The sequence below is a fragment of the Lepus europaeus genome, chromosome 1 (genome assembly GCF_033115175.1).
Source record: "Lepus europaeus isolate LE1 chromosome 1, mLepTim1.pri, whole genome shotgun sequence".
Taxonomy (NCBI): Eukaryota; Metazoa; Chordata; class Mammalia; order Lagomorpha; family Leporidae; genus Lepus; species Lepus europaeus.
Window position 1 is genome coordinate 57712027 of NC_084827.1, and position 15521 is coordinate 57727547.

The window sequence follows — 15521 nt, forward strand, 5'->3', positions numbered from 1 at the left end:
GATGATAAGCTTAACCTGCCTATTCCTTTGTTTATTACTAAAGAAAAATAAAGAAATCATCTGCAGTTGATATGTAAATACAATGCATTTGAAATGTGTCAATTAGGACATCTCTGGAAAAGATCTCAGCAATCATGTGGTCTGGTTGGTTCCTTAAAAAAAAAAGAAAAAAAAAACTTGAGGTCACCAGCAAGGCTATTGAAAATTGCTTAGGGGCCAGCACTGTGGCACAGTGGGTTAAAGCCCCAGCCTGCAGCACCAGCATCCCACATGGGGGCCAGTTCGAGTCCTGGAGGCTCCTCTTCCAATCCAGCTCTCTACCATGGCCTTGGAAAGCAGTAGTAGATGGCCCAAGTCCTTGGACCTCTGCACCCATGTGGGAGACCTGGAAGAGGCTCCTGGCTCCTGGCTTCGGATCAGCCCAGTTCTGGCTGTTGTGATCATTTGGGAAGTGAATCAGCAAAATGGAAAACCTCTCTCTCTCTCTGTTGCTTTACCTCTCTCTGTAACTCTGTCTGACACATTTCATAAAATAATTCTTTAAAAAATAGAGAGTTGTTTAAGAAGTTTAAGAGATGCACGTAGTCACTTTCTGGCCTTACTCTTATGTACCTGTGCAGTGCTACAGAAAAAGGGTATTCTCCAGAGAGCCACATAGAAGACTACAAAGTGATAGGTATATAATCAATAAATGCATTTTATTTCAGTGATGTGTAATGTGTGGTGGGCATACTTGGTGGGTATATTGTGTCTCTAAAATCATAATACTGGACTTAGTCCCATCATATGCATCAGGCTTCAGATATGAACAAGAGACTTTGAACTGACAGATACTGCCTTAGCTTTTCACTGAGTTCTTGGCAGATTTTCAGTATTATGTCACCCTTCCACTAGCTTTCATGTCTAAATTGCTGATTCATAATACATATATACAGTATTTGAAAACATATTCACACTTGAAGAGAAGAAGTTAACAATCTGTTGACCTAGTGTTTGAGATTGGAGAGAGCATTAACTTGGAGGTATTTAGGAATGAAAAAGCCTTTGCACATTAATGTGCTAAAGTTGGTCTTAATCCAACTTTAATCCAAGTCAGTGTGGTTTGAATATTGGTTTTGGAGTCAGACTGCTTGACATTAATTCCCTGAGTGCCCATTTCTAACGTTGAGAATACTGCTTGTCTCCTGTGTGCCTTGTCATCTTTATACAATAGCACCATAGCAGCAGTGTCTGTGACACATCACATGGTACAAGAGACAAGTGAGTTAATTCACACAAACCACGTAGAAGGAAGTCTGACAACAAATAAGCACTCGAAAATTAGCAATCAATCATAGCTTTGGAATCAAGCATACTTGTTTCAAATCCCAGGTCTACTATCTACTTAGCTACCTACATGAAGTCTGTGTTTCCTCTTATTTAAAACACAGATAAGAAGGTAGCTTGAGGAGTCCATGGGATAATGTACATGGATACCTCACCTCAGTGCTGATGGACTGTTAAGGTTTGAACAACAGTTTAGATGTCCCACAAAGGCTCATGTAGTAACAGTTTGGTCTCCAAAATCAAATGTTAATTGTTAATGGAGTCAGGTTAAGAGTTAATGGGAGGGCTGGCGCCGTGGCTCACTTGGTTAGTCCTCCACCTTCGGTGCTGGCATCCCATATGGGTGTCGGGTTCTAGTCCCGGTTGCTCCTCTTCCAGTCCAGCTCTCTTCTCTGGCCCAGGAAGGCAAAGGAGGATGGCCCAAGTGCTTGGGCCCCTGCACCCACATAGGAGACCAGGAGGAAGCACCTGGCTCCTGGCTTCTGGCTTCGGATTGGCACAGCGTTGGCCATGGCAGCCATTTGGGGAGTGAAGCAACGGAAGGAAGACCTTTCTCTCCATCTCTCTTTCTCACTGTCTATGACTCTCTACCTGTTAAATAAAATAAATAAATAAATAAATAGTAATGGGAAGGTGTAGACTTAAACTAATTGTGCTGTCTGGGAGGTGGATCTAGTGGGAGGTCTTTAGGATTTGGGGGAGTGCCCTCAGGAGGTGGTTCTGATGAGCCTGTTGGCTAAGTGAGTTCAGCCCAGCCATTCTATCCCACTTCCTGCCAGGGAGATGTCTTCACTCTCCATTTCTCACCAGTCACCTAAATCAATGACGCCTCCAGATCTTGAACTGAAAACCAAAATAATCCATCTTTTTAAAGTAGCTCCTCCTTGGTATTTTGTTTGTAACAATGAAATGGTGGCTGATTCATACATCTCATACATCTCACATTGTATAGCTTTTGATAAACATGGTCATAACATATTCAAAATAACAAGTTTTCAATCTAGCTCTCTGATATGGCCTGGAAAATCAGTGGATTTTGTGCTTGGGCCGCTGCACCCACATGGGAGACCTGGAAGAAGCTCCTGGCTCCTGGCTTTGGATCGGCACAGCATCAGCCATTGCAGCCATTTGGGGAATGAACCACTGGATGGAAGACTTCTCTCTATATGTAAAATAAATAAATAAATAAATAAATAAATCTTTTTTAAAAAGCAGTCTTTCTATAACATCAGAACTGAATAAATGTTAGCTTCATCTGTCCCTGATTTCCTACCTATCACCATCCCCAAACTTTCAGTCTCTGTAAGAGATATAACAGGTAGAAGGAAAAGCAGTCCATTTGACCAAGAGTAGCTCAACTATTTTGCACTTCAAAATCAATCCATATTTGAAATTGACAACTTATGGTAGTCAGTATTTACTGAACATACACTTACTGCTTCACATATCATCTTAACGTACAACAGAATCTTAGAAACCTATAATTCTATAACAATTATTACTTCTGTTTTTCTGAGGAAGAGACCAAGACTCAGACAGTGAATGAAACCATGTGTAGACTACACAGCTAATGTAAGGCAGACACTGGAAGTGCAAACAGAAGTTTCCATCCTCTCTGTAACATGCATCTGCAAACTGAGGCTAATGGCTTCTTTTTATGTTACAAATATGTAGCTTTTCATAAGTTATACATTGGCTTTCAGGCTCCACAGTATCTTTATATAAATCATTCACATTATTAATTTTATTAAAAAAAAATGGAAGGGCCAGCAGTGTGGCACAGTGTGTTAAGCTGCTGCTTATAATGCCATTGCTGAATCAAGCCTAGCTGCTCTTCTTCCTATACAGATCCCTGCTAATGCACCTTGGAGGGCAGTGGATGAGGATTAAAGTGCTTGGGCCTCTGTCACCTACATGAGAGACCCAGATACAGTTCCTGGCTCCTGGTTTTCGCCTGGATATTGCATTCTTGAGAGTGAACCAGAAGATGGGAGATCTATCTCTCTCTATCTCTCTCTTTCTCACTCTCTCTCTTTCTCTCTCTCTTCTCTATCTCTCTTTCTCTTTCTCAAATAAATTTGTCTTGAAAAAATAAAATGAAATTGGAGACAAATTTCATGCTGAACGTAAGTAGACTGCTTAAGGGAATAAAGTGGCCATTTAATAAAATAGTAACTAGGAAAATGCCACAAAATTATCTTCTGTTGGTAGCTATCTCTGGAATAATAAGCTTTCTTTAAGCAAACAGAGCAGTTGATGATTATAAAATGAGTTCAAAAAGATAATTACTCCCACTGAATAGTTTAAAAAAAATCCTTGATTTCAGGTGTTGTACTGTATTGGGTTGTTACCTTTGGGATGCCTGCATACCAAATCAGAATGCCTGGTTCAATTCTCAGATACTCCATACTTCTAACCCAGTGTCCATTTATGCATCTAGAAGGCAGCAGATGAAGGCAGAAGTACTTGAGGTCCATCCACCCATGTGGATACCTGAATGGAGTTACCACTCCCAGGCTTCAGCTTGGCTTAACTCTGGCTATTGCAGGCATTTGGAGAGTGAACCAAAGGATAGTAAAAAAAGCAATCAATCTCTCTCTTTCTCTTTCTCTCTCCATTTCTGTCACTCTGCATTTCAAATCAACAAATTTTTAGAACTCTAAAAAAAAAATCCTTGGACTGGCACTCAGTGCTCTTTGCAATATTTGAGGTCTTGGAGAAAATGGGAACATTCACATGTTGTCTTTTTTTTTCTAATATCAAGATCCATTGTAGGAGTGAATACAATACAAAATATTGATAATATCCTCCCTAGATTAAGGCCATAAGTAATAGCTGAAAACAATTTTAAGGTCTGACATAGTGGTGTAGCAGGTAAATCTACGGCATATGACGTCAGCATCCAACATGGGTGCTGGTTCAAGTCCCAGATGCTCTAGTCCTGATGCAGCTCCCTGCTAATGGACCTGGGAGAACAGCAGAAAATGGTCCAAGTACTTGGGCCTCCACATCCATGTGGGAGACCTGAATGAAGCTCTTGGGTCCTGACTTCAGTCTAGCCCAGCCCTAGATGTTATAGCCATTTGTGGCAATTTGGGGAATGAACCAGTGGATGGATGATATTCTCTCTCTCTGTCTCTCTCTTTCATCTTTCTCACTCCCTACCTTTCAAATAAATAAAATAAATCTTTAAAAAAAGCAAAAAATATTTTAATTTTTATTACAAAATAAGTACAATTAAACTTAATTTAAAAACAGCCTTCTATATAAACAGTCTGCCTTGTTTTTGTTTAAGCCTCAAAAATGATCCTTTTAATAAAAGCACCAGTGGAAAAGATCAAGTTTTCGAAAAGTATACTGAGAAAAATCAGAAGTATGTACCTCGATTCTTCAGGAATTCTGTTTAAGTAATTCTATTTTCCCCCTTTTAAACTTGGTCAGTTGATCAAATCTACCTGACACTGACTGTGCAATGCAAGCAACATTCATTGTTGGCTCTTCGGTCAGGCCCCAGTTGTTCTGCTCTGCAATGGAATGCAGCAGTGAGTCAGAGGTAACCCTTATCCTCAAGAAACTCCTCTCTGGTAGAAATGCATGCAAAGATTTCTCTCCAACCTGATACTTACTTTTGGAAAGGAAGATAGGAACATATATAGCCCAGCTCTGCAGTCTGTGTAGGCTGCATAGCAATGCTTATTGTGGTATCAATATTAACTTTTTCCTATGCATAGATCTTACTGTAAGGTCTTGATAAAACTTGGTATGGCATAGGTGGAACTTAATTCATTTGATGTGTTATTGAACTTACAGGGCACATTGCCACAATGGTAGTGAAATAGAGGAACTGTCCGATGTCAGTGTGCCCCACATGGCTATCTGGAGGCCATTGTGACACTCTATTCCTAACTTTTGAATATCCCTAGAAATAATCTGGTTCCACACTCATCCCTGGATCAAAGTAGTCGTTTCTGCTGGTTTTGTAGTTTATGTCAGCTCAAGGTCATTTCCCCATGGCTCTTCAGCTCTACTCTTTTTTTTTTTTTTTTTTTTTTTGACAGGCAGAGTGGACAGTGAGAGAGAGAGAGAGAGAGAAAGGTCTTCCTTTTGCTGTTGGTTCACCCTCCAATGGCCGCCGCCGGCACCACACGGCAGAGGATTAGCCTATTGAGCCATGGCGCCGGCCTCAGCCCTACTCTTAGATTCCTTCTCCAAGTTTCCACCAAACTCCACTGAACATTTGGGGGTATAGAAAGTTTAGATCAGGCCGGTGCCGTGGCTTAACAGGCTAAATCCTCCGCCTTGCGGCACTGGCACACCGGGTTCCAGTCCCGGTCGGGGCGCCGGATTCTATCCCGGTTGCCCCTCTTCCAGGCCAGCTCTCTGCTATGGCCCAGGAAGGCAGTGGATGATGGCCCAAGTCCTTGGGCCCTGCACCCGCATGGGAGACCAGGAGAAGCACCTGGCTCCTGGCTTCGGATCAGCGAGATGTGCCGGCTGCAGCGGCCATTGGAGGGTGAAACAATGGCAAAAAGGAAGACCTTTCTCTCTGTCTCTCTCTCTCACTATCCACTCTGCCTGTCAGAAAAAAAAAAAAAAAAAAAAAAAAAAAAAAAAAAAAAAAAAAGAAAGTTTAGATCAGATCATAGCATGGCAAACAGCTTTCTAGTCAGTAAAAGATTAGCTTCCATTTCCCAAATTCAGACTCCAGATTCTTGCACATCCTCCTCTTTCCTTAATCTCCTCTAACACCCCTGCTCCCACATCAGTTGATTTCTAATGCAGATCATGTTCATAACTACTAGTATTAATATTGACCTTTTTTGTCTCTAGGTGTAGACAAGAAATAATTTAGGAACCTTTCACGCAGATCCATTCAATGATATTCCTCGAAGAAAGAGAAAGTCTGGGCTCTAACTTAAAGATGATATATACCTTGTCTTCCAGATGGATTCTACAATCCTTGTGAATGAAATTCATATTTTAAACTCACGTGGCTCTCCTGCTTCATTTACTACAGCTCTGTAAATACACTACTCATGGAAAGCAAAAGATGTTTTGCAGGCTAAGTGAGCATATGTTGTACTTTTTGTTGAAGCAGTTGAATGTAGAAGGCAGGATTCTATGGAAAAAAAAACAGTCTTAACAGCTAGAATATGTTAGTCATTGCTGTATGAATTTGGAGAAAATCATTTACCAATTCTGAGTTTCAGTGTCTTCCTCTGCCAAGCAGATTTCAAATGTCAGGGGAATGTTTTGAGCATCAAATGAGGTAAGAAATCAAAATACAATTATGTTTCTTTTTTCCCCTTCACTGTATGTAGTCTTGTGAATGCAAAACAAAAGTACAGAATGGAAACTTACAAGGGCTCCCCAAATTCATCAACCAAATGACAAGGGAAAATTTGGTTGACAGGAGTCTCAGTGTTCTAGCCAGTGGCTCCCTGACCTCCAGCAGAGAACCATGCAATATTTCAGGTTCCAGCCTCTCTAACGTGGACAAACAGCAGACCCACACGTGCTTGCCAAGCACACCTTAGTATTAGACAGCCAATAACACAACTGAGCAACTTGACCTCCTGCTTCTCTCATCACCTCCTTCTCCTCCTGGGGAGGAGTGATCCCCAGAAGAGACACACTCCCCAAATACAAAACAACCAATCCAGAGTCCAAATCCCCAACACATCACCCTTCAAACTCTGCTATTCCAGCCAGCACTGCCATTACCTGAACAACCCCAGAGTCACTACCAAGCAAGTACAGACAGACCCTGTATAGTGATCCCATGACATTTATTCCAAGTCGTCAGACCCAGGCTGCTGACTTTGCCTCATCTGTTCCTTCCCATAACACACACACACACACACAGAGAGTCTTGGCCATGATTTCCCCTCTCCCCTGTGCTTCCTGAGTGACACCTATGCTCTCCATATGGTACTGCCTGATGTAGGAGACCCCTTTTTCTTGGGAACTGTAACAAATTATCTTTTTAAAAAAATATTTGAGAGAGAAGAGGACAAAGAGAGAGAGAGAGAGAGAGAGAGAGAGAGAGAGGAACTACCCATTGATTCACTTTCTGAGATCCCAGTCTGGGTTTCCCATGTGAGTGACAGGAACACAACTGTTTCAGCTATCACGGCTGCCTCCCTCCTCAGGGTCAATTTTAATCGCAGTACTCAGAGTCAGGAGTTCAAACCTGGCGAGGAAATGTGGATGCAGACATATTGGCCAGCAACAAACTATCTTTACAATGGAAATATTCTCCTGATCTTCTGTTCTTACTATTCCTCAAATCTTCTATGAGTACACTGCACTTCAAAACACGCAGTCAGTCTGCATAATGGAGCAGTGTCAATGGCAGTACCCTATCCTTGCACTGTCATTAAGCCAATTGATGTAAGTTTACTTTTTCTATTGGCTAGAATTCTTTTTTTAAAAGACTCATTTTATTTATTTGAAAGAGTTACATAGAGAGGTAAAGCCAGAAAGAGCGAGTTCTTCCATCCACTGGTTCTCTCTCCAAATGACTGCAATGGTCACAGCTGAGCTGATCAGAATCCAGGAGCCAGGAGCTTCTTCTGGGTCTCCTACATGGGCGCAGAGGCCCAACCACTGGGCCATCCTCCCCTGCTTTCCCAGGCCATAGCAGAGAGCTGGACTGGAAGTGGAGCAGCCAGGACTCAAACCAGCACCCATATGGGATGCTGGCATTGCAGGCTGGGGCTTTATCCCACTACACCACAGTGCCGACCCCTGGCTAGATTTCTGAGCAGGGATTAAATTTGTCAACAGAAACATGATTTATTTCATTCAAAAAAAAAAAAAAAACAAACCTTCCAATGCTTGGTTTCTCATTAGATCTTTTTTTTAAAATTTATTTTTTATTTATTTGCAAGACAGAGTTACAGAGAGAGGTAGAGACAGAGAGTGGTCTTCTATACACTGGTTCAGTCCCCAGATGGCTGCAACGGCTGGAGCTAAGCAGATCCGAGCCAGGAGCCAGGTGCTTCCTCCTGGTCTCCCACGTGGGTGCAGGGACCCAAGGACTTGGGCCTTCTTCTACTGCTTTCCCAGGCCATAGCAGAGAGCTGGATTGGAAGAGGAGCAGCCGGGACTAGAACCGGCACCTATATGGGATGCTAGCACTTCAGGCCAGGGCTTTAACCTGCTGCACCACAGTGCAGGCCCCTTCTCATTAGATCTTAATATGATGATACTTATTATTTTTGAATATATAATAAACACACAAACACTTATGGTACTTAAAACCAGTAGGGAGAAAAAAATTAAATAAGTAGACAAAAACCATTTGTACTACTCTCTGAGAAAAGAGCTACAAGGAACAATTATGAGCTATAGTGGAGGTTTTCAGGCACTTTGATAAGTCTTGGAGAGCTTTCTTGTGTGCATAACAACTGAACTGGCTTCTGAAGAATGAGTTAGGGCCAAGCAGCAAAAAGAGGGAAGTCTCATTCCCTGGGCTGGTGAGAGCCTGGAGCAAAAAGCTCCACTTTTCCCTCATCATCTAGTGACACTTTTACAGAAGACTCTCATAACATAAAAGGTAAGAGAACACACACACACACATACATGTTGTAAACTCTCAAAACTCAACTGATATTGTTTTGATATTCAATATATAGTAACACACTTATACTGATTCTATATGTTTAACAGGTACTGAAATAAAACTATCTAAATGATCCCTACCATTTTGAATGTAAAGTTGAAGATGGAACTGACTGACAATGAAGTTACATAATGCCTTTTAGAATGTACTAAACATTATAATCAATGCCATACATGGTCAGGGTGCAGGTAACAGTATGTTTGTTTATTTATTGATTTATGAAGTATTTACTGAGGGGGTCCTAAGTCAAAGGTCCACAGGGTGCAATTAAGAGTCGATTTCCTGTGCCAAGGCCCTTACAGTCCAGGTGAGGGTACAAAGAGATAGGTGATTACAGCATAAGGAGAGCTGTACAGCAATTATCTTGGAGGAGACATTGAAGAGGAAAATTCGATCTGATGAGGAGAGTTCTGATGGGCTCTCTAAAGCGAAGGAAACTTGAAAGAGACCTTAAAAATCTCAAGGTTCTTGCTCACCCTGAGAGTCTTTAAGCACCTTATAAGGGAGACAGCTGAGAAAAAAAGCATATGAGGATACTAGGTATATCTTTTTGAAATTTTTTTTTAAATATAATTTCTTAGTAAAAAAATCTCCAGGCCAGATAGCAATTTGTCCTTTGCTTCATAGGTAAGGAATTGCAGAGATCTGGAGAGGTCAGGGGACTTGCTAAGGGCTCCATAGCTAATTAGCTCCTTAGCCAGAGCCAGACCCTCTCCCTCCTGACTCCACAGCATGCGGCAGGAACCAGAGCCATTTGAGGAAATTCTAAGTGTTGTGACACAATGGTGGGTGTTTCAGGGGCATTTTCTCACCTTGGAGTCTTTTGTAAGTCTTTGTGCTGCCCATTGTGTCTGGGAATATATTCACTTCCCTGTCCCCATGTGTCTTCAGAAGGTTAGACTGCAATTGACCCCACCAGGACAACCTCAGGTGACAGAAACGCATCTCTGCAAGAAGGCAGCATACCTATTGGGTTACTCAATGGAAAAATCAAAACTTTCAGTCGAGGTAAGAAAATCTTGACAAAGGCCAGAAACTTAGAAACAAATGCACTACCTCAACCTGTGGGTTTCCATTGTCATTGTTTCTATAAGAAATGTTAGCACGATACAGGAACATTAAAGCAAAATATTCTTTGTTCTTTGCATTGTGCATAAAGGACCCACATAGGGACACGAACCACAGCCTTAGTCTTGTTTGTTGTATCTTCAAATGAGTTATAGCAGTCCCTTGAATGGCACATGATTGCCCCTTAACTAAATAGCAGTTCCATTAACCAATCAATAACTTTCCTCAGAAAATTGTAACTGAATACTTACCATAAGTCTTCCAGTCCATGATATCCTTTGAGACACCATGGTTCTCATTCACTGAGAACTTACTATCAAGTTTGGATAAGGAAAAAATCTGTCTCATAGTTTGTGGAACCCTCCCACCCTGTTCAGCTCTAATTGGGTTACACTTAGACTTACAGCCTAAACTTTCCCTTTTCTTAGTTTGATTTTTTCCCAAATTGATCATGCAATCTGCCTCCTTGTTCTGATGTTGCCCTGTATTCAAGTTAATTGTAGCACTGACCACATCATATTTTGATCATAGTTTATGCACTTTTCTCCTCCATAATAATACACATTTTTAAAAGTTAAGGATTGTATTTAACTTACTTCTACAGTATGAATACAAGAATATAGAATGTTGTAAATAGCCAAGAAATGTTAAAGTGAAAAAAAATTTAAAAAATTAAACTCATGCCTTACAGTTGTGCATGTCTTTCTTTCTTTTTTTTTCTTTTTATTAGACAGAGTTAGACAGTGAGAGACAGAGACAGAGAGAAAGGTCTTCCTTCCATTGATTTACCCCCAAATGGCCACAATGGCTGGAGCTGCATCAATCTGAAGCCAGGAGCCAGGTGCTTCCCCCTGGTTTCCCATGCGGGTGCAGGGGCCCAAACACTTGGGCCATCTTCCACTCCCTTCCCAGGCCACAGCCGAGAGCTGGACTGGAAAAGGAGCAACCGGGACTAGAACCTGGCACCCATATGGGATGCTGGTGCGGCAGGTGGAGGATTAAGCAAGTGAGCCATGGTGCCAGCCCTTGCATTTCTTTTTTTTAAGAAGATTTTATTTCATTATTTGTTTGAAAGGCAGAGTTACAGAAAGAGATGGAAAGATAGGGAGAGGGAGAGAGAGAGAGAGAAAGAGATCTTCTATCTACTTGTTCACTCCCCAATGGCTGCAACAGCTAAGACTGGGCCAGGCAGAAGCCAGGTCTCTCACATGAGTGGTTTGGATCCCAGGTCTTGGGCTATCTTCCACTGCTTTCCTAGTAACAGTACCAGGGAGCAGTAATGGAAGTAGAGCAGCTGGGATTCGAACCAGAACCCATATGGGACGCTGGCATTGCAGGCGGCAGCTTTACCTGCTATGCCACTATGCTGAAACCACAACTTTACATTTCATATCTGGAGAGTGTGTCATATTAATATGCATATTCAGATTCAGAATAGGAACTCAGTAAGTTCAATGAATAAGTTTGTATTGTAGAAAGCAAAGTTATGGAGGAAACACATGTGACAATTAAGAAGGAAGATATTAACGTAACCAAGTAAACAGAAAAAAAGAAAGTTCATAGATGGTGCAAAGCTATTGCCAAGTCTATGAAGACTTGGATAGAGATAAAAGAAGGGAACAGGAACTTCAAATGAGAAGCAACTGATATAGCCAATATTAGCGACAATGAACCCAGTATAAGGAATAGGTGTTGATTAAAATTTTGCCAAATGGCTGGATAAGATCAACCAACCTAAACTCCACAATATTCACAAGGAATTACCTACAGGTCTTTGAATATATAGGACAAGAAACATCAAGTACATACATACAGATTAATACTTCAACTTGTGTCAATGAAGTGCAGTCAGTACCTAGTGAAGCAATGATGAAAAGGTTCTACTACAAACTTCAGATGACGTTAATGTTTTACTTTGCTAAATAATGCTAAATGAAGATATGGATTCATTAATGATAGAACTTTCGCAATCAGTAAGACTTAGCAGGATACAAAAATAGCAGTTAATAAAATGTTTGCCAATACCTATAAATAAGGTCTTATAAGCATAAATAGCACTAAAGTTGTATATCAAACTCATAGCTTCCATTAAAATCAGCTAAATAAACTTATCATATCAGGAAATGCCTGTAGTTGCAATGGCTGTAGGGTATCTCAAAGGATATGAAAGACAACTTCCTCCACAACAGTCAGTGTCTGCTTTGGAATCCAATGCATCTGGGTTCGAGTATCTGCTTTCAGGCTTTACTACCGTTTCTCAGCCTGCTTTTCACCTGCGAACACCTCCTTTGTAACACCTACCCCAACGGACTGCTTCTGGAGTGAAACAAGCTAAAGTTTGAGTTTGGTACCTGGAATATCCTGGATGCAGTAAATGCTGCTACTTATTTAATTCATTTATTAATTGTTATTCATTCATTTACTTATTTATTCAAATATCCACTTAATGATAACTGACTGTGTGTGATGCTATTGTGTGTGCTTGTGATATACATCAGTGCATTGCATAAACAAAGCTTTTCTCTCATTTGCTTATATGTTTTAGGGAGAGGGAGGAGAAAATACAATCAGTTAAATAAAGAAGTCTGTACAATATCTAATATAAATGACAATAACTGGGGAGGGTGAGAAAGCAGGGAAGGAAATAGGGTATGCCACAGTCATAGTAGACACAGTTTTAATCAGAGATGTCAGGGAGTGACTTCATAAAGGGGGCACTGTAACCAGACTTTTAAGGGGATGAAAGAGTGGGCTATCCAAGTGTCTGATATGAAAAGAACACCCTAGTTAGAACAAAGGGCAAGTGCAACAGACCTGAGGTGAAGTTGGCCAGGCTTATTCCAAGAGTAGCAAGGGGAAATGACGTGGTTGGGAGCCAAGGGATCTAAATGGAGACTGACATTGACTCAGGGAGGGAATGAAGCTCGTCATTTGAAAAACAAATGATTTTGGCTTCATTTCTGAATGGCATGGAAAGAATGGAGGAAAGGGATCAAAGATATGATGTGATCTGACAGTTGGTATTTTTTAAACTTTATTTATTTATTTGAGAGAGAGAGAGAGAGAGCACACATGCTTCCATCTGTCAATTCACCCTCCCAGATTATCGCAACAACTAGGGCTGGGCCAACCAGAAGCCAGGAGCCAGGAGTTTCTTCCAGGTTTCCCACATGGGTGACAGGGGCCCCAATAATTTGGCCATATTTTGTTGCTTTCCCAAGTAGTTAGCAGGGAGCTGGACCAGAAGCGGAGCAACTGGGACTTGAACCACCATCCATGTAGGATGCAGGTATTGAAGGTGACAGCTTTACCTGCTACACCACAGTGCCAGCCCCTAGTTGGTGTTTTTAATAAGGTATTTCTGGGTGCCCTGTGAAAACGTTGTCCATGGAAACAAGAACAAGCAGGGTGGGACCATGGTTGGAAGCATGGGAGGACTCAAAAATGTGCTAGAACCTGGATACATAATAAATGTTCTAGTCATGGAGTGGGAAAGAAAGAGTAGTACCAAGACTGAGGCAAGGTGGTCTCTGACCCCAACCGTGGTAACAACAGAGCTGTTTTCAGAGGTGGATAAACACTGTGGAAGGAGCCATCCTACCTCTCCACAGTCACATGCTTCTAAAAAAAATGTTTTGCAAAAGGCATTCTATGACTACATTCCTACTGTATCTCCAGGAGAACCAGGAAAAAACTTGGCGTTCTCTTGCAGTCAGTGGTCAAAAAATATTTGCAGAGAAGGAGGTGACTCTTGTAATAGGTTCTCTATGTCACCTGGCTATGTTAGATCACTCACACAGTTAAACAAAATATAGGGCAGTTACAAGGATAAGGCTGGGGGAACTATGTTATTTTAGACTAGGCTCTTCACTAGTCCTCACCAGATAGCAACCAGAACAAACCAAAGGGAGTCACATTGTTAGGTGCAATGATATCCAACTGAACCTTGAAACAGATCAGTTTAAAAAAAAAAGGTTCATAGTAACCAATCAGAAGGGGCCACTTTACCTTATCTGGTATGGTAAGGAAGCCCCTCTATTTTGACCCTCTACAGAAAGTGACCTTGACATTACCTTGCTCTTCTTTTTACCTATTGCTATTTCTTCAGTGTTCTTCTACCTTGAAAGCCCAGTCCTTCTGCTCATTAGACTTCTCATTCTACTTCACAGGATGCTATGTTGCCCAATCACTAATAAAAGCAAATTACACTTTAAACTAAATTTATTGTTATATTGTCCTTTGACTACATTATTTCTTATAATGTTTGAAAGGTGTTATGGTATTTGTTTTATTTATTTTTTGAAAGATTTATTAATTTAATTTGAGAGGTAGAGGTAGAGGAGAGAGAGAAAGAGACAAGAGAGAAAGGTCTTCTATCCATAGGTTCTCTCCCCAAAAGGCCTCAACAGTCAGATCTAGACTAATCCAAAGCCAGGAGCTAGGAGCTTCTTCCAGATCTTTCACATGGGTGTAGGAGCCCACATTCCACTGCATTCCCAGGCCACAGCAGAGAGCTGGATCAGAAGAACAGCAGCCGTCACTAGAACCGGCACCCATATGGGATGCCGGCACCACAGGCAGATGCTTAACCCACTACTCCATGGTGCTGGCCCTGTGACATTGCTTTTACCAAGAAAAACTGCAGTGATCTGTTTGTAATATTAAATTGTGGTCGAAGGCATGCATTGCATATGACATTACTATTATTAAGCATACCTCAGACGTATTGGATCAGAATTTCTTATTTTGCACTTTTGAATCCTAGGAATCTGAAATTTTAGCAATCATGTAGGAAGATTCCAATACATTATAAAAATTTAGGAGTACTACTCACAACATAATTAGCTGGTTGATTGACAATTGTGAAGCAAGGTGGTAGAATGGACACAGTGGGGGCTGTGGTTCATGGTGACTATAATTGTACTACAATATTGCTACATTTCAGCCATTATCTTACTTATATTTCAAATATTTAAATGCGTGCCAGTAGAATATAGCTGCACAGAACATATTCCACCATTAACATGTCATGTCAATGTAGACCTATCCAGTTTTTCCCCAGATCCAAGGGAATGGATAAAGTGTGTTAAGAGGATTATATGAAAAGCATTCAAACCACCTCTATTTAAAGGTGACTCCAAAAAAGCAATTAACCTACCACATAATATACTTATCTTTGGAGAAAAACACTTAAATCCACAAGCAATATCTATTCTTTATGTCACTTATAATAATCAGTATTTAATGGGGTAAATTAGTAGTTGTTTTTTAATCTGAAATAACCAAAATTTCTGAGTAATTGCAGCCCAGGATCAGGCATCCATTTTCTTTCTGAATATCAGAATTAAGGATTAATTTTTTGGGAAAAAAAAGAAATCATGGTAAAGACACAGAAGGTAATAATTACTTAAATAAAATAAAATTAAAGGAACTATATTTAGTTCTGTTATTCAGACTGCCTTGTTAATAACTCCCTGTCTACCACCTACCATGCTCACTC